The sequence below is a fragment of the Euprymna scolopes genome, chromosome 1 (assembly GCF_053919585.1).
Source record: "Euprymna scolopes isolate OS-2025 chromosome 1, ASM5391958v1, whole genome shotgun sequence".
In the NCBI taxonomy this organism is placed as follows: domain Eukaryota; kingdom Metazoa; phylum Mollusca; class Cephalopoda; order Sepiida; family Sepiolidae; genus Euprymna; species Euprymna scolopes.
Window position 1 is genome coordinate 33,053,470 of NC_136482.1, and position 24,810 is coordinate 33,078,279.

Consider the following 24,810-nt stretch of genomic DNA (forward strand, 5'->3'; position numbering starts at 1 on the left):
AACAATTAATTATCAACTTTCAATCACCACATTAAAATATATAAAGCTACCGTCCATACACAAATCAGACTGACTGTTTACCGCATCAATAGGCTTGTTCCTCATCCACTTGCTTAAACACCTACTATCCACATACCCTGCAAATGTAAGCAACTCTGACTATGTACTAGATAGATTATACGGACTGCAACACCAACAATTATGCCTAAATAATTATATCTTTATCCTCGACGTTGACTCTCATTGCATATCCCTATACATGCACCCCCTGGGATCGATCTTATCTACAATCTCGTATCATTTAACATGTACTGCTTCGGAAAAAAACCCTACTAACAAACACATACACTATACACTTCATATAATCGTCGACAACAGTTATTCCACCTTCCTCCAGTCGTCTTGGATACGACCTTAAACTATATCCGATGGTGAGGCCCCAGCTTGCAGGCTTTAGAGAGTGTGGAGCCACCCTTTAATTGCCATTGCTCCCAGGTCCACTCTGACCCGAAGTGGTAGTACCTGTTAGGGTCCCAACTATGGGTTAAATAGAATACAACCTAAAAAACAAATATACTATATTAAAAAAATCGTTCTTCAAAATCACCAGACTCGGCATTAAATAACCTGAAAAGGGTTGATATGCCGTAAAACAAAAACAACCAACCAACTAACCAACCTTCCTCTAGTAGATATACAAGCAAATCTCTGGCTTGCCTATGTGGTCTAGCCTCTCTAGCCTCCTTGTCATATTTTACATGGACAGGCTTGAAAGACAAGCCATCAGCACGTGCAACTCATACACTCTCTTCACTAGATATAATGGTTGGTGCACAAACAATATCATGGTCTCACATATGTTATTTATATGATTTCTGAATTTATTCATTGTTATGTATATAGCCATGTTATATATCATTTTGAGGCGCGTTTTTCGCTCTATCGAATTGTGTTATTCATTACCGTTCTCAATCTCTTCATTCATTTTTTTGCAGCATGGACAAAATTCAAATCTGCGCGATTTTCTTGTTCCAGTTTAAACTAAGCTGAAAATCTGCTGAGACAGCTTGTGATATCAATGATGCGTTTGGCCTAAGAACCACTAACGAACGTGTCGTACAACTGTGTTTTAAGAAATTTCGCAATGGTGACGAGAGGCTCGAAGATGAAGACGGTCTCGGCCGGACGACGGCGGTCGGTAACGAACATTTGAAAGCCTTAACTGAAGCCGATTCTCGCGAAATCACACGAGAAGTTGCTGTCGAACTCGAGGTCGACCACTCAACAGTTGTTCGCCATTTAAAACAAATAGAGACGTCAAAAAGTTGGATAAATGGGTGCCGTATGAATTGAGCGATAATCAAAAATATCGTTTTGAGGTGTCTTCTACGCTCCTTCTGGCAACAGAAATGACACATTTCACGAGCGGATTTTGACGTGTGATGAGAAATGGATTCTCTACAATAACCGGCAACATTCCGTAGAGAGGTTGGATGTCGGAGAAGCTCCACAACACTTCTCGAAGTCAAAATTGCACCAGAAAAAAGTTATGGTGACTAATTGGTAATCTGCGGCAGGTCTCGTCCATCACAGTTCCTTGAATCTAAACGATTACGACGGAGAAGTACTGCCGAAAAATTGACGAAATGCATCAGAAGGTCCAACGTATGTGCCCGAATCCGAACAAAACAACTCTCTAGCTTTTCAAACTATACTTATCATCAGATCAGAAAACGATCTGAGTTTCAAAGTACATAGAAAAACCACACATAAAAACGATTACATTCACTACGTCTCACACCACAATGATAGAATAAAAACTGGCATGATCATTGTTTTTTTACGTGCCTTTAGAATATGTAGCCCCCAATATTTTGATGATGAAATTCAACATATCACGAATGTTTTAAAGACATTACAATATCCGACTTATTACATTTCTAACGCGAAGAAAAAAGCCACGAAAATATATTCTAACATAAACAAACAGAAATATAAAACAACATATTCTCCCTACTAAATATATATATATATATATATCTTCATTCCTACCCATACTAATAATACAAAAATTAGTGATATTCTCAATAAACTTGGTATATATTCGATACAAATAACCTCTTAAACAATAAAACAAACATTAAAAACCACTAAGCATTCCCCCCCCCAAAAAAAACACTCACATCCAACGCCGGCATATACTCTATCCCTTGTAATAACTGCCACCAAGCATATATAGGATAAACACAACGTAAATTAGAAATAAGACTTAATGAGCATATAGGAGACATAAAGAATGGAAACTCCTTCAATGCACTTTTCTGCCATGAACATGATCACTCGTTTGATTTTGATCATGCAAAAATCATCAACTTCTTTGTAGATAGAGCTAAACGAAGACTTCTAGAATCAGCACTTATTTCAAATACTAGCACCATCACGCGAAGAACGGGTTTCTACAATTAAGCCCCTATTATAGGAAATATAATAATCAGAGAGCAAAATATGAATACAGATCCTCGGTAATCAGTCTATTTTTCCTTAACCATCTCTCCTCATATAATTTCAACAAAATCTATAAGATAAAAAAAATTATTTCAGTAAATGTGCATGTGCATATGTATAACGTTTTAATGCATATATATATATATATATATATATATATATATATATATATATATATATATATGCATAGAATAATCCGACCTTTCTGCACGCACATTTATAGATTTTGCCCAGAATGGGAAGGACTTTAGGATTTTTTCCTTTTTCACTCGCATGTTGTCTGTATTCGTTTTCTTCTACATTTTTCCTATGAAATACTGATGACGTCCCCTGAAATAGGGACGAAACGTTGATTACTATTTTATTAATTCTCTGTTTTCCTTCTCAAATAACATTATACATATATATATATATATATATATATATATATATATATTAATGTTATATATATATTAATGTTACATATATATTAATGTTATATATATATATATTAATGTTATATATATATTAATGTTATATATATATATATATATATATATATAACATTAATCATCATTTAGCCAGAACTATAGCTTTGACATTCTTGACATAACTCTTACTACACCTTTTTAATATACCTACACCACCCCGTCTTCTTCCCCAACTCATTTCTCTCTAATATCCAAATATTTCGTACTTTAAATCTAACGTCATACAAATCCAAATTTATACATAATAACTAGAATAGTAAATTTACACGTATGCAATATATAGTAATATACACAAGCACAAGTAGCAACTTATAAGATTGCCATATCGCCACAATCGTTTTTAGGTTACATCAGAAGCAATCCAATAAAAAAAATAAAGTAAAATAAAATAATATGTATGTATATGTATGTGTGTATGTATGTGTCTATATATATGTGTCTATATGTGTACATATATGTATGCATGCATGCATGTATGTATGTATGTATGTATGTATGTATGTATGTATGCGTATATATATACACAAACAAAAAGAATAATCTAAAAAACTAACAGGGAATTAATTAAAATGAATGCTTAAAAGAATATGCAAATTAGCTAGATCTTTAGCTAGTGAATGCAATCCCACGACCCATATATAAGAAAGTCGTATTTTCTTTTTGAATAAATAGGAAAAATAGTTTTTAATATAAATATCAATGCACAAAAACTCAAATTTATAGAAATATATATATATATATATATATATATATATATATATATATATATATATATATATATATATATATATAGCGCCAAGTACTTTCGGTCGGAAATAAAATAAAAATAATAACTGATTTATCATTCTCTAAAATTAAACAAAATAATAAATTAACAAATAAACGAAAAAAATTAATATAAAAAAATAAAAGTCAAAATGGCTATGATAATGAATAAGGAAACCTTATGCCTAGCTCTATTTCTATTTGACAGCTCAACTATTCCATCCTCCAGTTTTCTTTTACGATATTTTCCATTTTCTTAACAGCATTCTTCGGTTCCTTTTATTTTGAAAAAGAGATTAATTCTCGAAGCATCGGAGACTTCCACAATCACAGTGATCTTGAACAGTAATTCCATATTTACTGATTTGTATTTGTGATTATTTTAGAAAATAAATCGCTGTACGATGATAAAAGAAGTTTTCTTATACTCCTTCAATAACTTCTTAAACTAAAACATTTTAAATTAAATTAGAAAGAAATCAGTTTTCGTCTGCTTATTGAGTGCATATATTAAGAAGGCTATCTTAATACTACTACAGTATCGTTTTTTTTTATCCATTAGATTTTACACATACTGATCAGGATCATTGCGGTGAAGATCAAAAACTAAGGGAGGAACAAGCAAAATGAATATAGAAATTTTCTGCCAACACTGTGTGATTTTTTCTTTTTTTGTATTTAAAAAAAACAAGCAGCTTTAAATGTTTTAATGAAAAATTGAACACACCTAATTCTACTTGTAAATTCAACATTGGACTACGTGGTTTGTTTTATATGAAAATTAAGTTTAAAATCTCTAATGAAAGTAGATCTTTGTTCTTTTTAATTAGGATAATGTGGTTAAAGTATCAATTGTTAACTATCCTGTACTTTTCCAAATTGATTGTTATCTATTCTGAACTTTCAACTAATAATTTCTGGAGTTAAATTCGACACACTGATATAAAAACTCAACACTTGAAATTCAAGACACTGCAGTCAAAGCTCGGTACTCCCAAATCCGAATCAACTCAGTCTGTAAAAGACAGGATTTTTATTCAAATATCTAGTAATTTATTTGCATATGAGGTGACGAAAAATCAAAATTCTTTACGAGATCGCAAGCATATAAATGCAAGCAGCAACCATTTTTTTCTTTATTATTTTTGGCTGCCAACAGATACTACAAACTACACAAAATCAGTTTTGTGCCTATTTTAAGGCATTTAATCACAAATAAAAATGGCAACATGAAAATCAGAGTTCTGCATTGATTTCAGGATAATGCCAGGTGGTCCTGTATTAGTAGTATATAATGCCTTATGCTACGCACGTGGTTGTGTGCGTGCTAATATATGTGCGTGTGTGTGCATAACACTGCTGTGGATTTTGAAGGTCTATCAATGCATGAAGAAAATCAAAGTGAATATATTTCGATAACTTTACCAAAAGGTCAAAAGTCATCACTTCAAGTTGCACCATTTTTATCACCTCTTATTTATTATTTATTTATTATTTTTATTTCTAGCCTTGTTTCCATACTTGGTGCGTTTCGCACCTCACGTGACCTTTATGATTAATGCCAACCGACTGCCGTCGACGTCGGTTCAATGGAACCTCGCCACTGAGAAAACAGTACGGGCCTTGCTACGATAAAGGATGAGGCGGGAATAAATATGAAATGAACCTAATGATATGACGTATTGATTCTCCTTTACGATGGTCATTGTGTTACAGATCAAGGGGAAACGCACTATTTAATGGAGGTCGGGTTCGACTACTTTAATGGTTATGGACCGCATAATCAGCATGTCGAGTTCAAACTCGCTCGCGTTGAACTCATTTAGACGATTTGAAAAGTGTTACACCTGATAATATGTGTGTGTGATTTAATTTTTTAAAAAATTTTCTTCCTTTGAATATTGTAATGCTGGGTATGGGACAACCAAACAAGCTGCCAACATTGCTCCGCTTTATATTGAAACCAACCGAGAGCTCTTTTTAGTATCCTCGCTGTTCCCTTAAGTGCAATTGTCTGGATCTCTTTTGCACTTGGGTCACCAGGAATATTAGTTAGGTAGGACTTCAGGTTCTTCTTCATAAGCCCTGTGGCACCTATGAATAACTTAGACATCCAACGAACGTGTAAAAGAGTTGAAAAGAGTAAAGTCGATAAAAATATTAATAGAATTGAGAAAATTAGTTTTTTATTTAGTCGGATTTATTTTAATCAAAACGTGCTATTATGGGATATTATGTGTAAAATATAGCAGATATCATCTATTTTTCTATTAGTTTAGTTTCATAACCAAAAACATACATGTGATAATCCGCCTCAGCAGTACATTTAGACCAGTTCCAGATACACATTTTCGGAAAATATGCGTCTGTTTCGCTTGGTTTTAATAAAGTTTACATATACCCGTGCTCAACAGCTTTTTCTAATAAAGAAATCTGCACGTTCACACCTTCTGCCACTACTATTCACTTCAACAAGAATTCTTTATAAGTTCACTTTGTGTCTCTTGCTATTGACCTTTAAGTACTGTACATTTTCAACCTAAAACATGTACGCATTCTTAAATTACACTTTCTTTTCTTCGGATTAGCTATTTCAAATACTTCTTTTCAAGTCAGATATATGAGCAAGGAAAACCCGACTTTGCCTGGAATGTGAATAAGCGAATGTTCCACACTTCCAATACTTTGTTATCGAAATCGGTGAAATCGCCCATTTTACAATCAAATTCATAGATTGCCTGATTTAGTCGGGGATCCATCTTAGTTCACAATACACTGTAGGCTACATTGCACTGTGGAGAATTTACTGTTCATTTTATCATTTCATATAATGAGTTGAATTGAAGTTTAAAATGCAAAAGTCAAGTAGCATGGTTCATTTGTGCTATTTACAAAAAATATTTATTTCAGACGCGCCCCTCTGTCTTATCAAAGAATTTACTGTTGATTTTATACGCCGGCTCATTCTGCTTGTGCTGTGATAAAGCTTCTCAAATTAATTCGTGATGTATAAAAATGTTAATTTTAGTCAAAATTAGATTATTCTATAATCCGATTTTTTTCAATCATCGATTTTCGATACTTATCGGAGGTATTTCGATAGAAAACCTATCTAGGAACACTCCCAGACACATAAAGTACATTTGTGTGAAATTTCATAAAATCAGCCTAGCCATTATGGAGTTCATACAGAACTAACTCGCATACAGGCACACAGGCACACATAAAAAAGAACAAAGTACCTTTTATATCTTAGAAAAGATAATGTAATTAAAACAAAAATGACCCATTTAAAAATGCTACTTATAGAATTGTAAATAAATTTTACAATGCAATTCGACGATATTTAGTACAAATAAATTTCAGTCTATTACTCACTTGTCCACCAACCTTCAGTTATGAATGTCCAACAGTTTCTGTTTTGTATTGTCGTTCCATGATATGCTTCAATATGCAATCGACTCGTGACCGCTTGTGAATTCGATATATGTTATCTTTCATAGCGCGAGAGATGATTATCAAACAATAAAATAAAGAGGTAGACATCTAAAATAAAATATTTTAGTTAATCTGTGAAACTTCTTCATTCAGAGAAGCCAGTTTAACCCGTCCAGATAATGTGCTCCAAACGGGCACATTTGCGCTTATTGCACACTTAGATACAACGTACAAAATTGTCAATAATTCTAACACGCTGCCTTCTTATCCCTAAATAAGTGGTCCTTTTGATTTAGCATTCAAATTCAAGACTTTTGATTTAGCATTCAAATTCAAGACTTTTGATTTAGCATTCAAATTCAAGACTTTTGATTTAGCATTCAAATTCAAGACTTTTGATTTAGCATTCAAATTCAAGACTTTTGATTTAGCATTTAAATTCAAGACTTTTGATTTAGCATTCAAATTCAAGACTTCTTCAACGGGCTTAAAATTTGTAACATCACATGGACATAAACTTTTGTTATAATTTTTACGATATTGAAATTTTCTCTTTAAGAACATTGCACAATCACGAATCTATTTATTGGAAATCACCACTAATAAGGACAGAAACCACTGGACGGAAGGGTATAAAAATACTATTTAAACGTCAAACATGATAAGTATTAGATAGATAGATTCTGATTTAAAAAAAAAACGGTCTTCTTGGACCCTGAGTACAAAATAAAGAAATCGAAAGCTACGAGTGGGTTCAAATTGTCTACTTTCTACATTCCAGAATTCTTTATTTTTTCTTTTTTTTTTGTATTTTGTAAACTTCTCTACTTTAATCTTTCCTGTAGTGATTCTTTACCTGAACTATTAACGCCTTTTCTCAACGATTAAAGATTTCACGGACGTTTTCATGGTTGCCATTTTTAGGTCTTCATCCTAATATAGCAGTAAGATTAACGCGAAGAAGCTCGATAGTTGAAGAGGCAATTTAATCCTTACATGGAATAATATTTAGACAGTAGATCCTTACATGGAATAATATTTAGAATGTACAATCCTTACATGGAATAATATATAGAAGGTACAATCCTTACATGGAATAATATTTAGAAGGTACAATCCTTACATGGAATAATATATAGAAGGTACAATCCTTACATGGACTAATATTTAGAATGTACAATCCTTACATGAATAATATATAGAAGGTACAATCCTTACATGGAATAATATTTAGAAGGTACAATCCTTACATGGAATAATATATAGAAGGTACAATCCTTAAATGGAATAATATTTAGAATGTACAATCCTTACATGGAATAATATATAGAAGGTACAATCCTTACATGGACTAATATTTAGAAGGTACAATCCTTACATGGAATAATATATAGAAGGTACAATCCTACATGGAATAATATATAGAAGGTACAATCCTTACATGGAATAATATATAGAAGGTACAATCCTTACATGGACTAATATTTAGAATGTACAATCCTTACATGGAATAATATATAGAAGGTACAATCCTACATGGAATAATATTTAGAAGGTACAATCCTTACATGGAATAATATATAGAAGGTACAATCCTTACATGGAATAATATTTAGAAGGTACAATCCTTACATGGAATAATATATAGAAGGTACAATCCTTACATGGACTAATATTTAGAAGGTACAATCCTTACATGGAATAATATATAGAAGGTACAATCCTACATGGAATAATATTTAGAAGGTACAATCCTTACATGGAATAATATATAGAAGGTACAATCCTTACATGGAATAATATTTAGAAGGTACAATCCTTACATGGAATAATATTTAGAATGTACAATCCTTACATGGAATAATATATAGAAGGTACAATCCTTACATGGAATAATATATAGAAGGTACAATCCTTACATGGAATAATATTTAAAATGTACAATCCTTACATGGAATAATATATAGAAGGTACAATCCTTACATGGAATAATATTTAGAAGGTACAATCCTTACATGGAATAATATATAGAAGGTACAATCCTTACATGGAATAATATTTAGAATGTACAATCCTTACATGGAATAATATATAGAAGGTACAATCCTTACATGGAATAATATTTAGAATGTACAATCCTTACATGGAATAATATATAGAAGGTACAATCCTTACATGGAATAATATATAGAAGGTACAATCCTTACATGGAATAATATTTAGAAGGTATAATCCGTTTATTACATCAAGTGAAAGTAACAACTGGGATTCCCCCCTACTCAATTACACAATTGATGCGTGAAAGGGTTAAATATTTGCAGGTAAATCATTTTAATCTGAATGGTGCTAGTACCACATTAGACAAAGAACAACAAAACTTATGTTGTGCGTTTCATTTTTGAGAAAGTGAGCTAGATTTAACGAAGACGTGTTGAAGAAATATCGACGATGCAATAACCCGTGTTTTTGTTAATTCTGAAATTGTGTCAACCGATTATGAAGCAATATCACTTTCAAACGCTCTAATAACGTGGAGAAACGTATCACACTCATTATCTCTCATTATATTAGTCGTAAATGACGACCTAGATCCACGTACATCCAGCAAATAGCACACGACGTCAACTGTGAACCTGAAGATCTAAGGTAGCTGATGGAAGACAGGAAACTCTGGAGAGGAAGAGTCATATTGGCCCAGGCAAGGTTGGTTGGTTGGTTGTTTTGTTTTACGTCATATCAACCCTTTTCAGGTTATTTAATGCCGAATCCAGTGATTTGGAAGGAAAGTTAATCTACCAAAATAGCACTGACTATGTTTCTCACGTCAGACATGCGACGGGAGAAAAGTCAATCTAGGAAGTTCGGAGAAAACGTACTGGCTGGTTTCAGGATAAAATAATTAAGCCATGCGCTTAAAACTAATTAATTAACCTTTAAAGGAAATAAATAAATAAAAAACATGATACCATCTCCCCAATCTTTATCTACTCCTTTAAGTAGGTACTGAAGTATCTGTTCGGGTGTCATGATACCTGATACCATCCTACGATGCAGTATCGCATTTTGTGGGTAGTGTAGTGTATCCAACTTTCATGAGACTAATCTCTCCGGCACTTTCTTCTCCTTTAAGAGACAGGTAGTGCAGTATTCTTCTTTTAGGGAGAGTACGTCAACAAGAAATTGCCACAATCCGCTGTTCAATAGCAAACTCAATACTTAGAATATATATATATATATATATATATACATATTCTAAGGGATATATATATATACTAAGTGATATATATATATATTTAAATTGTTATATATATATATATATATATATATATATATATATATATATATATATAGCCTTTGAGACTTTACACAACCGGTCACCACAGTCGATTGAAAATTTCTTGGGGCGACTAAAAATCGTAAATCGCTCGCCCACCAGTCGAAGAAATTTCTTTAAATAAAGAAACGGGAAAAACTCATTTATTTTACGACCCTCAAATATGCGGTGACTTACAATGACCCATGTCTCATCATTTGTGAATTCTTTCATCTCTAGCTGTGAGACCGTTGGAATATCGTATTGAAAAAAGAGTGGTCAACAAGAGGTCAAATTTACACATTCGGCGCGTAGTCAAAATGTGACCTTCATTTAGCTCTCTGATTTTGAAATTCATTGGGAAAAAATGTCTTCGACGCTACAACTACATACACTTCATACTTACAAAAGTAAAGACGAACATTTGAAAGAGGAGAAAAACGCATCGTTCCGTCAAGCATCCGGAGAAATGATTCTTATTTCTATGGAACAATAATATGAATGGTGCTATATAAAGAAACTGGTGTTGTATTTTAACGTTTTGTTGAATATTTCCTGAAATGTTTATAGTAATAAAATAGTTGATTTACAAGAGTTAAACAAATATTTTCTTGTTAGATTATACACACGGTAATTTCTTGAATTGTTGTAAAATTATTTACTATTATTGACAAAGACATAAAGTCGGACGAGTAAAAATATTTTGGGGCGAGTAAATTTTCTCTTGATTTTTTTCCAAATCTCAAAGGCTGTATATATATATATATATATATATATATATATATATATATATATATATATATATATATATATATATATATTCTAAGTGTTATATATATACAGGGTGACCCAAATAAAACTAAAGCTAAATGGAGACCATCTAGAACATACGCTGTAGAACGAAGAAAAAAGGCCAAAGACCCTAGTGTTTCGATGTGATGTTTTTAATATAATAAACTAGTTATGACCAAAGTTTCATTTCATTCGGACAAAACACTAAGAAACGAGGCCTAATTAGAGTTGGAGCGCGTTTTTCTTTTTTTGGGGGGGTCACCCTGTATATATATATATATATATATATATATATATATATATATATATATATATATATAAATGTCATTTTGGTTCGTTAAAAGTGAATAAAACCATATTTTTACGTTACCAATTTAATTGAAATTTTCAGAAAATCTTTCTGTAAAGTCAATGAATGTTTGCATGTTATTAAAATAATTTTACATTGCGAATTATAAAAATATTAATTAAAATATAAATATTTTTCGAAGTCGTTTCTGCGAGACTGCCCAATAATATTTCTGGTAACTTCCGTTTCAACTACTCTCGAATTACAAGATAAGTAAAAAAAAGAAAGTTACTCATGCAGACAGTGATCCGTGCTGAAATAATAACGTTATTATTAAAAAAGACAGTCTTAACATGGGGAAGGGAGGGTGTTTTGTTCCTATTCTGTATTTAACCTTACAATTGAATAAAAACATATAAAACTTTAATTAAACGCGGAAATACGATTTAAAAAATAGCGCGGATCACTCTCTGCATTAGCACAAAAAAATCCCATATTTAAAAAATTTAAATTAATTTATGTACTTACCAATTTTTAAATTTAAAATACCTTTATTTATGTTATGGCTTTTCATTCATGAAACATTACGTTTTAATTGTTTAGTTTCTTTTCTTTTTTTGTTTACATAAAAAAGTTTGTTTTAACTTTTTCTAAACTGTTTCATTTTTACGACATGCCTCAACGTATTATAAACACCCTAACCTCCCCATGTTAAAAAACACGCCCTTCCATAAACCTCGAAAGCCGTTCTTAATATGGGGAGATTGGGGGGTGTTCATTCCGAAAGCCGTTTTAACATATGGAAGTTAGGGTGTTTATAATATGCTGGGGCGAGTCGTAAAATTAACGAAGTTGCTGTCTATTATTTATTGTAAAAATTGCTTAAAATTTATTTATTTGACAAAAAAAACAATTTGGTACTCCTTGGGCGTTGAGTTCCATGGCGACCAGCAGAAAAAATAATAGTCGCTCCCTTAGTCCCCACCCCACCCCGCACGTAATATCTTTTATTTACTGACGTTGCCGTAACTAAACAATTATTTGTCACATTTACAAACATTTATTTATTTATTTTGAAAAAAGTTTTACTTTTTATGAATATTAAAAGAAAAATGGGTACTCATGCAGAGAGTGATCCGTGTTGAAATAATAACGCTATTATTTAAAAAGCCATTCTTAACATTGGGAGGGGAGGGTGTTTTGTACCTATTCTGTACTTTAACCTTGCAATTGAATAAAAAAAAACCCATAAAACTTTAATTAAACGTGGAAATACGATTTAAAAAATAGCGCGGATCACTCTCTGTATTAACACCGAAAAATGTTACTAAACATTTATTAATAATTTCTCACTTTTACAAACATTTGATTTTACATTTCGTTTTAAATGACGACTTTTTTTTCTAATAGTATTTTTCGGATGGGTATGTTGACAACCCCACCCCCAATGGTGTTTATTCCGAAATCCGTTGTTAACATGGAGAGGTTGAGTGTGTTTATTCTGAAAGCCGTTCTTAACATTTGTGGAGGTGGACCTTATGTAAATAAATAAATAAATAAAAAACTAAATCATTTACTGATAACTTCTCACTTTTACAAATATTTTTTAATTTACATGCGCGGATGAACAAATTGTTGAATAGTGCGAAAACAAAACGTTTTTGTAATAAACTTCGGGATAGTTTTTTGGGTAAATATTTACATTTAGGTCCACCTCCACAATTTTCTTTTTAAATGACGACTTTTATTGATAAATAAATTTACTTCGTCGCAACTTTCATTGATAAATAAATCTACTTCTCTGCAACGGGCACTGAACCCCTCCCCTTTTTTAATAGTATTTTCGGGTGGGTATGCTGACAACAAATATCAGTTAAATTTTGCAAATAGCCCCCCTCCAAAAGTGGTGTTTATTCCGGAAGCTGTTCTTAAGATAAGGATGTTGGGGTGATTATAAGGTGGACCTAATCTAAAAATAAAACAAAAAATAAGACAAGTTTTTTAAATGATTAAAATAATTTCTCACTTTTACAAACATTTTTACATGCGCACATAAGCAACTATTTTTTATTAACTTTTTTTTACTTTTTTTATCTAAAAATTATTAAATTTCAATGAATAGAATAATAAATCATTTATCATTAATATGTGTTTTTGGTTTTGTGTTGAATGAAACTTTTTTTTTCATTACAACAATAATGAACCAATTTAAATCTTCCGGCATGCGTTTAAGGGTTACGAAATTATCAATAAATCGTTTAGTTACGAAGCGAACCTCAATAAATAAAAAAATGTTACGTGCGCATGCATTAGCTTTGACTGGGGGGGTCTAAGGAAGCGACCATTAAATAATTATGCTGGTCGCCATGGAACTCAAGGAGTACATAAGTGGTACTTATGCACTTATGTTATCGTGCTATTTTTTAAAATAGTATTTTCATGTTAAATTCAAATTTTACAAAATCTTTTTCTTTTATTAATTTGTTAGGTGAAAGTACAGATAACCCGGTCGGTTTCTAATGCGTGGAAAATCTAGCCCCCCCCCAAAAAAAAAGAGTTACTCTGGATAGTAACAAAAAATTAAAATTGCCTCAGTCTCGAAAGATTTCTTCTCTACTGAACGAGGAAAAAAACGGTGAAGTGTAGTTCACCTGTTTCTCTCCCCCTCTCTCTTCCTCTCTTAATATCTCTCTCTATCTATCTCTCCCTTTCCCTCTCTCAACCTATCTTTCTCTCTATATCACCTTCTCCATCTCTCTTTGAGCCCCTTTCTCTCTCTAACTCTCCCTATCTCTCTCCTTTCCTCTGTCTCATCCCTCTCTGTTTCTAACTCTCCCCCTCTCTCTTTATCTATCAATCCCTTTATCACTCTATCTCCTTCTCTTTCTCTATTTTCCTCTCACTTTCTCTTTTCTATCTATATATCTTCCTCTCTATCTGTCCATCTCTAATCCCTCATCCTATTTTAGTCTCCTAAATTAATTACAGTGAATAAGACATTGTCAAAACATGGATAAATCCTATTTTAGTCACCTAATTTACTGACTGTGAGAATAGTAGTTATTTGGAAATTACTGCTACCTTGAACAGCACCAGAAGTAACTGGTAAAACCTTTCTAATTAAATTGATTTTGGCAGCCATTTGGTAACAAAATGACATAGCCTTAGCCCTTGCTGCATGAGGAACACCTGCGACCTTGCTGCCAAGTAGAAGAATTATTTATTCTACTTCAAAACATTCAATTTTTCAAAAATCTCATGTTCGACATCTCCAAAATATCCAATATGGGGAAAAATATTGCAGAAATGCAAACTTATTGTTTAGGATGAATGCACAATGGTACAGAGTTAAAGAAAGACCAGTCAAACCTACCAAAAACGAAACATACCCGATTTCAACAGCTGGAGAGATTCCAAAACAAAGGTAAGAAACGAGACACACATCACTCTCAAACATACCCACACAACAGACCCAAACACACACAACGAAACGAACGGAACATATTCATACCATACACCCATCCCCACCAACAAACTTAACCAAAACTCCCATCTAGAACACCACACATCCACACAAGAACACAGACATCATACAAACACAAATACTACTACCAAAATTCTCCAAAAAACAACATATCAACAACCGACAACCCACTACCACATGACAATACTAAAAGATACAACCTCCCACAACAATACGAAAATAGTTACTACCAACCACGTCACCCAACTCAGTAAAGTACCCACTATCTCTTACCCCACCCCACCCACACAAACCACCAAAAATCCCCTTACTTAACAACCCCCACCGAAACAAACCAATGGAACTAAACCACCCCTATATATATCACCCAACACAAAACAATTTTTACAACACCCACACCCAGTACCCCACAGTACAAAACCACACCCCAAAATACCCCCCACACAAACACAACCAATCCGAATACCCCAGATACCACCATAACCCATACATCCCTACAAAACGACACAACCAACCTCCCAACCGGATCAACGAAACTAACGACCCTCACAACCATTTTTTAGGAATCCCTCACAAAATGACAACACCAGACTAGACAACAAAAAACCCAAAATCATCAACCTATCTACAGAGACACTTACAAAGGACGAAATGTAAGTACTAAAACTAGGCCTCGCATTCTGCCCAACTCCCAAAAGTAACATAGCAGAGTTAAAGAAAGACCTCAAAGAATTTGAACGCAAATTTAGACTCATAGATATACTTAATGACAGTGATAACACAACAGATGACTCTCTAGTGAAAAACAAATCAACATACTTCCCCAACAAACATAACAACACAAAAGAACTAAATACCTTCTTTGAAACACTCTGGAACCTTAACCCTCAACAAAAAGAAAACTCCACCAGTAATCTAACACGAAAACAAAATCAAGCACTTGAAAAAATCCAACACAATAACAACTTATAAAAGAAGCAGACAAAGGTAGTGCAGTAGTTATAATGAATAAGAACTTCTATAAAACAAAAATTTTAGAATCACTAGGGAACGAACATTATTACAAACCAATTAGCTCTAACATAGACGACACAACCATATCTAAAATAACAAAACTCTGCACAACATACAATAGTACATTAACTAAAAAAGAAAAAGACTTCCTTACAAACTTCACAACAAAAACAAACATCTTCTATGGGCTACCCAAAATACACAAATCTAACCAGGTAAGACATGCCATCAACATACAAAAGTCGGAGTACATAAGCACCCCAAACCCCAACGACCTCACATTCAGACCCATAGTAGCAGGACCGTCATGCCCAACAAGCAGACTTAGCAACCTAACAGATATACTATTACAGCCCTTCACCAATTTAGTCAGAAGTTTTGTAAGAGATGACACACACTTCCTTAGCTCCCTACCACAAACAGTAGACGATGGGACAATACTAGCCACATTCGATGTTAGCAGCCTATATAGCAATATCCCACACAATCTAGGAAAAGAAGCTATCGTATATTGGATTGACAAACATACACAGACTTTACACTCCAGATTCAATAAACAATTCGTGATTGATAGCATCGACATAATCCTCAATAACAACTCCTTCCAATTCAATAAAGACAACTACGTTCAAACACTAGCCACAGCAATGGGTACTAAAATGGCACCGACATATGACACCCTTACACTCGTCTTCCTAGAAGAGACCCTTTATGAAAGGATAGAGCAAAAGTACGGGCACAATATAAAAACACTCTTCATAAAATCTTGGTAAAGGCTGCTCTATCCTCTGGAGAACCTCATGGGGGATATCAAAGAACTCCACACTTTGCTACAAAATCTACACCCAAAAATAAACTTCACACTAAAACAAAGCCCCACAGAACTACCTTTCCTAGACATCCTAGTAACAATAAAAAACAACAACATAATCACAGACATCTACCACAAACCCACAGACACTCAACAATACCTCCACTTCAAAAGCCACCATCCTAAAAACTGTCTAAAATCAATACCCTACTCCCTAGCACGTAGAGTCTGCACCATAGTAACAGACAGACACCTCCGTTCAACTAGACTGAATGAACTACAAATAACACTGCGGAAAAGAGGATATCCACTACCACTAATACAGAAAGGTATTGAACTGGCTGAAAAAGTTCCAATAGACCAACTAAGAATCCCAAAAGAACACAACAAAGAACAAATTTTAGCATACGTCTCTACACACAACACAAACAACCCAGAACTATTCACACAGATAACAAAAACCTTATCCTCCTCAATCAGAACGACAAACTAAACCACATACTTAAAACAACAAAAATAATAAAAAGCAAACGCCAACCCAAAAACTTAAAACACATCCTAACTTCCTCAAAGCTCGTCCCACACACTACAAAAGGAGTTAAAAAAATGCAACAAACCGCGATGTGGAATATGTGACATAATAATAGAAGGTAACACATACATATTCAAAAACCCAGCACAAACATTCAAAATAAAAAAGGATCTAAATTGCACTAAGATGCACAGCATGCAACAAATCCTACATAGGCGCCACCAAAAATTTCAGCAATAGAGCAACATCAAAATTGCAGATAACAGACACCTCTATGTTTCAAAACATGTACACACATGCAGTGGAAACAACTTCAAAATAATGCCAGTCTTCCAAACAGACAATTATTTTTATTTACTTATACAGGAAAAAACTTCATCACCAGATTCACTCCTGAACTGAACAGAGTCTAATATCAACACACAAAAACATAAAATGCAAGGCACACTCGCATGCATATACATATACACACCCACACATAAATCAGAACCGACACTTTAAAACACAAACACGTGCGCGCATACAACCACAAACAGACATAACACCCCTATCTCTAATACAACACACTGAACAATACCAACCCTACTTAACCTCGAAACCAACAACACTAGGAAACACCTAGAACCATAGTATAATATTTGTTCCAACACCTCGCTCCCTCCTCAGTCAGTGGAGGAGAACCCCCTCATGACTGATACAACTATCATCCCTTCTATCATCCCCCTCCCATACCTATACCCCCTCCAATTGGCCCCCCCTCTAGGAAACAAAATCTTCCCCACACTAGGAACCGATCCTGGGTCTGGCCATACCCACATTGGGAGACAAATAAATAGAAACATTAAAAAATCCCCTATACATATTTTTAAATACACCTCTCTATCTAAACAAACATAATATAAGGAATACCCGAAAAGACTGAAACGAAAAATCACAATACTAAAATCCAAGAATAAAAAAAATAAATATCAAAATAGAATGAAAGCGCCCCTACCCTTATTTCAGAAGAGCTGCCCCCCCACACATACACATTAGTAACGACCTTGGATCGCAGTCACCTTCCTAGGGAAGCAAATAACCTCATAATACTATAAAACAGTACACATATTCTCAAACCAATAAAAGAAAACACACACGCACACCCTATCCTAAAGGAAAAAGGAAAAAGACACAAGTAGAAAGAGAGTGAGAGAGAGAGAGAGAGAGAGAGAGTAAAAAAAGAGTAATAAAAATTGAACATGCCAATGAATAATAGACACTTACACGCCTCCACCCGTTGGAAACACTTCAAATGAACTACGAAAATGCCATTTTTACATCTCCAACACACTTGAAAATAATTTCTGACGAGGACGCTTCACAGAACGTCTGAAACGCGTAAAACGATTTCAATGATTTAAAAGCATTATTACAATGATTCAAACACAATTCTGAATTAAAAACCAAGACACGGAATAATAAAATAATGTTAAAAAATACACATTGTTGGTGACTACCCCCTTATTTAAATATACATCTTTCTTTCTTTGGAATTTCTTAACCCATTTTATATATATATATATATATATATATATATATATATATATATTAATTATTACTTTTTGTGTTTTGCTAACCGCTTCGAGGCTCATAAGAGCGACTTATCATGGCATGTATCTTCAAATTTATAGATGAGAAATCAGGTCGATTTTTCATCGATCATAAGGCGTCGTTGATAAACAGCAAGAAAAGCATGAGTTCTTTGATACGACAGAGGTACGTTCGTAAATCGATATTTTTGTTTGATGAAGAGTACGAAAATTTTGTTATTTCGTTTTACTGTATATAAATCATTATAGTGTTATTTACGGCCGAATCAAGTAATTTTGACAAACAAAAAAATGACAATATTTGGTGCATTTTAAGCCAACATGCCAGTGTCTTTTGATAGCACACGGTGAAAGCACGAATGAACAATAATCCTTGACTTTAGATAAATATGATGACTGGCTGTATGCAATATGAAAATTAATTCGAGCTACTGTATTCATCTATGTACTTATATTTGTTTCGGAATTACTAACTAAATATATGTACTTATATTAGTTTCGGAATTACTAACTAAATATATGTACTTATATTTGTTTCGGAATTACTACCTAAATATATGTACTTATATTTGTTTCGGAATTACTAACTAAATATATGTACTTATATTTGTTTCGGAATTACTACCTAAATATATGTACTTATATTTGTTTCGGAATTACTACCTAAATATATGTACTTATATTTGTTTCGGAATTACTACCTAAATATATGTACTTATATTTGTTTCGGAATTACTAACTAAATATATGTACTTATATTTGTTTCGGAATTACTAACTAAATATATGTACTTATATTTGATTCGGAATTACTACCTAAATATATATACTTATATTTGTTTCGGAATTACTAACTAAATATATGTACTTATATTTGTTTCGGAATTACTAACTAAATATATGTACTTATATTTGTTTCGGAATTACTAACTACATATATGTACTTATATTTGTTTCGGAATTACTACCTAAATATATGTACTTATATTTGTTTCGGAATTACTAACTAAATATATGTACTTATATTTGTTTCGGAATTACTACCTAAATATATGTACTTATATTTGTTTCGGAATTACTAACTAAATATATGTACTTATATTTGTTTCGGAATTACTACCTTAATATATGTACTTATATTTGTTTCGGAATTACTAACTAAATATATGTACTTATATTTGTTTCGGAATTACTAACTAAATATATGTACTTATATTTGTTTCGGAATTACTAACTAAATATATGTACTTATATTTGTTTCGGAATTACTACCTAAATACATGTACTTATATTTGTTTCGGAATTACTAACTAAATATATGTACTTATATTTGTTTCGGAATTACTAACTAAATATATGTACTTATATTTGATTCGGAATTACTACCTAAATATATATACTTATATTTGTTTCGGAATTACTAACTAAATATATGTACTTATATTTGTTTCGGAATTACTAACTAAATATATGTACTTATATTTGTTTCGGAATTACTAACTAAATATATGTACTTATATTTGATTCGGAATTACTAACTAAATATATGTACTTATATTTGATTCGGAATTACTAACTAAATATATGTACTTATAGTTGTTTCGGAATTACTAACTAAATATATGTACTTATATTTGTTTCGGAATTACTAACTAAATATATGTACTTATATTTGTTTCGGAATTACTAACTAAATATATGTACTTATATTTGTTTCGGAATTACTAACTAAATATATGTACTTATATTTGTTTCGGAATTACTAACTAAATATATGTACTTATATTTGTTTCGGAATTACTAACTAAATATATGTACTTATATTTGTTTCGGAATTACTACCTAAATATATGTACTTATATTTGTTTCGGAATTACTAACTAAATATATGTACTTATATTTGTTTCGGAATTACTAACTAAATATATGTACTTATATTTGTTTCGGAATTACTAACTAAATATATGTACTTATATTTGATTCGGAATTACTACCTAAATATATATACTTATATTTGTTTCGGAATTACTAACTAAATATATGTACTTATATTTGTTTCGGAATTACTAACTAAATATATGTACTTATATTTGTTTCGGAATTACTAACTAAATATATGTACTTATATTTGATTCGGAATTACTAACTAAATATATGTACTTATATTTGATTCGGAATTACTAACTAAATATATGTACTTATATTTGTTTCGGAATTACTAACTAAATATATGTACTTATATTTGTTTCGGAATTACTAACTAAATATATGTACTTATATTTGTTTCGGAATTACTAACTAAATATATGTACTTATATTTGTTTCGGAATTACTAACTAAATATATGTACTTATATTTTTTTCGGAATTTCTAACTAAATATATGTACATATATTTGATTCGGAATTACTAACTAAATATATGTACTTATATTTGATTCGGAATTACTAACTAAATATATGTACTTATATTTGTTTCGGAATTACTAACTAAATATATGTACTTATATTTGTTTCGGAATTACTAACTAAATATATGTACTTATATTTGTTTCGGAATTACTAACTAAATATATGTACTTATATTTGATTCGGAATTACTACCTAAATATATGTACTTATATTTGTTTCGGAATTACTAACTAAATATATGTACTTATATATGTTTCGGAATTACTACTTAAATATATGTACTTATATTTGATTCGGAATTACTAACTAAATATATGTACTTATATTTTTTTCGGAATTACTAACTAAATATATGTACTTATATTTGTTTCGGAATTACTAACTAAATATATGTACTTATATTTGTTTCGGAATTACTAACTAAATATATGTACTTATATTTGTTTCGGAATTACTACCTAAATATATGTACTTATATTTGTTTCGGAATTACTAACTAAATATATGTACTTATATTTGTTTCGGAATTACTAACTAAATATATGTACTTATATTTGATTCGGAATTACTAACAAAATATATGTATTTATATTTCTTTCGGAATTACTAACTAAATATATGTACTTATATTTGTTTCGGAATTACTACCTAAATATATGTACTTATATTTGTTTCGGAATTACTAACTAAATATATGTACTTATATTTGTTTCGGAATTACTAACTAATCAGCAAAACGGTGACTTGCTATTTACTTGACTCCCGAAAAGAGCAGAGTAAGACACAAGTTCGTTTTTAATGTGAGGAAAATACTGCTCCTAAAAAAATAGGACAAAATTAAAATTGAATCAGTCTAGAATGTTTTCCTTTCCACAGATTGAAAACAGACTATATACAACAGTCTGAATTATTTATTTTCTATACTTTGCAATGCAATACCTTAGTCATAAGGCAATAAAAAGCGTTAGCAAAATGAGAGTCGTTAGCCATATTTGGTTCCAAAATATAAAAAATGTCAATCCTACGTATAACTAAACCCATCTTAGTCATCACAATACCACATTTACGTATAACTGAAATCATCTTAGTCATCACAATACCACATTTATTCTTAGGGCCGAGCATCTCCAAATCTTTAATGATTTTTATTTTCATATAATATATTTATGTGCAAAAATTTATGTATCAAAATCCAGATGCTGATAAGTGCATATAAGTCACAGATTTTAGTAAACTTTGTTTTTATGTTTTTCGTATGTTTATATGCATCCCGTGTCAGTTTATTTTTATATATTTTACAAATGTTTTTTTTTTTCAAATTAATTTTCTTGTAACCACTTTTAACTTGTAACCTCTGGATTTTGTGCTGATATAAAAATTGAATATAAAAAACAAAAACAACAATAAGAAAGAATAAACATTTTTATATGTTCAAGTGATGACTGACACCTCGCGGTTTCCATTTTTCTGCTATGCATACTTAAATTGATTAAAAGTAAACAAACTTTGTTTTACTTGTTTCTTTTAGTTTGAAGGGTCAAGCAACAAGTGTCCTATCTTCGAAATTCAATTATGACAGTCTGTTTTGTAACAGAATTATAGCGTCGTTTAAAAAAAAAATGGCGTCGTATTTTTTAAGAGGAAATTGTGACGATAAGTTTCATAATACGTTCGCCATGTAGATACCAGTTTTATGTACTATGTTGATTTCGTTTGTTTGTTTTACGGCATATAAACCATCTAGGGATTATTTTATCCTGAATAAAGTTGTAAAATGAAATCCTATAGGTAGGATTTTTTCATATTCTTAGAAAACATTGTTCTTAGAAGTAAATTTTACAGCGAGAGTGGGAATATTATTCCCAGAAAACATTACTCTTCGGTATATTATTTTATTACTGTAATCCTTTGAGATAAGTAATTCGTTTATTTATTTATTTATTTATTTGCGGACTGTTATCCTCATCTTCATAGTTGTTGTTTCACGACGTTTCGGCAAACCATTCCTCTTGCCTTCGTCAGGTAGTTAACTACGATGGGATAGGAATGCTGAGTTTCTCTACTGTATCTCAGTAATTACTGCTTTCCATAGGTGTCGTCGTCTCACCACGTTTTGGCCAACTAATGCTCTGGTTAGCTTTGGGTAGGATTATAACTGCTATTTTCAGACAATGCCCACCTGGAACTGTAGAGATTCAACACCTCTATCCGCAAATAAATGAATAAAAAATGACTCTTCGGCATTGGCAGTTTTCTTTATTTTCACCACAAAGAAACTTCAGTTTATACCTTCCAGTATTAACTTCGTAGGAAAAATAAAATATGTAAGGTTTTCATTTATCAAAGAATCGTCTATGTATTAATAGGATAGAGTATGTGTTATTTATTTTGTGTGTCACGTTTACATCCGAGTGACTGTCGTTTAATTGTTATGAGCTTATTACCTTGAGAGAATTTTCATGCAAGCTGAAATATTATGCGCGGTTTGTTTTTATATTTTTTACATATCCAAAATTTGTCACTTGTTTTTCTTGGCAATTTATGACTACAATAAATTGCGGATTCACTTAATGCCATAACTAGAAAATTCTAGCATTGCTACAAACATAATTTGCTGATTTCTTTCTGTCTTCTGATGAGAGGAATAGCAAGAATAGAATTCTTTGAAACTCTGCGGATAAGGACTTAAAAAAAAATTGTAGTATTCAGTCGAACAATAAATTTGGATTGTAAAGTTCAACTTACAGTTTTTAATTTTCTTTCTCTTATATATGAGAATATATATATTTATAATATATATGTATATATATATAAGAATATATATATATAATGGCGTCATATATATATATATATATATATATATATAATGGCGTCCTATATATATATATATATATATATATATATCATAAGTTTTGGTTTCGGTTTCGATTCAAGCTGATGCACCCAAGTCATATGGATATATTTTTTTTATTTTTGAAAGTGCAACTTTATAATATATAAACATGGATAGAGCATTTACTCTATAATAATATATACGAAATCCGCAAGAATTAAAATATCACATTTGAGCGTACTTTATGACCAGGCTACGCCGGGTGTCTTTGATACCTTAAGTAAATACTTCTGTATGTTTTAACAAAAAAGCTGCAATAATATCAGGGCGTCTTCATCTACGCTAAACATCTATAGAATGCCAACATCAATGTATTACATATGAATAAGTCCCTTAGTATTAAATAATACGGTTGGGACTAAACTTATAGATGCTAGGGCATGACGTGACCAATTCTTTGATCGAATCCGGCTTTTCCAAACTTCCTTCTAGCCGATATAAGGCTCATTGTACAGTATTGCATGTCACGTGATCATATCTGAAACTGTTCAGCCATCACAATCCCG

General features: G+C 31.7%; 1 protein-coding gene across 21 annotated transcripts in view; it reads right to left on the reverse strand.

Moving 5' to 3' along the window:
* LOC145291288 (sodium-dependent dopamine transporter-like) overlaps positions 1 to 24,810 on the reverse strand; it is a 458,811-nt gene that overhangs the window by 403,444 nt on the left and 30,557 nt on the right. The window lies entirely within an intron of this gene.